Here is a 983-nt window from a genome sequence, read left to right as displayed (position 1 = left end):
TCCATTCTGGTATGTGGGAAGTTCTTTCCTAACTTTTGTTGCCTCTCCTATTTTAAAGAGTAATTTCCCTGTCTCAAACCTATTGGGCAATTTCAGAATGAAATCAGTGACGACAAAAACAGGACTTCTGACCTACGTGATACTGTTTAACCAGCCTGTACTGCAGCTAATACATGCAGAAGTTTTAGAGATAAGGTAGCACTCAAAATATCAGCAGTACAGGCTCCATGCTTCATTTTCAAAATACCATCCACAGAAAGAGTCTTGAGGCCTTTTCAAAGTGGACATTCAGGGGTTTCTTTAGGGCCTTGGTCAAATGAGTTCACTAAAGGAGGTCATGCAACAGGTAACAGAGGTCAGAGGCCCACTACCTTGCATTGCTGGCATCAAAGCAAACACCCCTGCATTGCTGTAGTAAAACTTTTGTACATCAGCGTACTAAAAATCAAAGCGTGCATAAAAAGTTTCAGCCTTAAACATTAAATTCCTGCACTGTAAACTAAACCAACACTAGAGGGGTGATGGGGAGAAAGAATTTCAAAGTTATTTGAGCATTAGAGGGTAGGGATATGTGACTTGAAGTATTTTTTCAAAGTTCCTAACAAGAATTTAGATCAATAGGAGTTAGACAGCTGCCTTGTTCAGATGCTTTTGAAAACCATACCAGAAATCTAACTTGCATCTTGGTGCTCATAAATATCTTTGAAGTCTCACTCTTAATAGAAGTGAGAATTGAGTCATTGTATCTTCAGTACTTCTGAAGGGAAATGTTGCTACCTTACAGTGCTATTGATTGGTATAAAAATAAAAGCTTTATATTAAACCACTTAATGTGACAGATAGGGGAAAATGTAGTGATTCCTCTAATGTCCTTTAGTGTGTCTATGCCATAGGAAATCTTATTTTTGCTTTACTAATGTATTGGTGTCAGTTCTCTTCATTTATTTATGCTTCTATACATTTTCAACCGTGTTTGAGAAATG

The sequence above is a fragment of the Anser brachyrhynchus genome, assembly GCF_964034855.1.
Source record: "Anser brachyrhynchus genome assembly, chromosome: 17".
NCBI lineage: Eukaryota > Metazoa > Chordata > Aves > Anseriformes > Anatidae > Anser > Anser brachyrhynchus.
The sequence above is the reverse complement of the archived record's forward strand: the minus strand, read 5'-3'. Positions refer to the sequence as shown.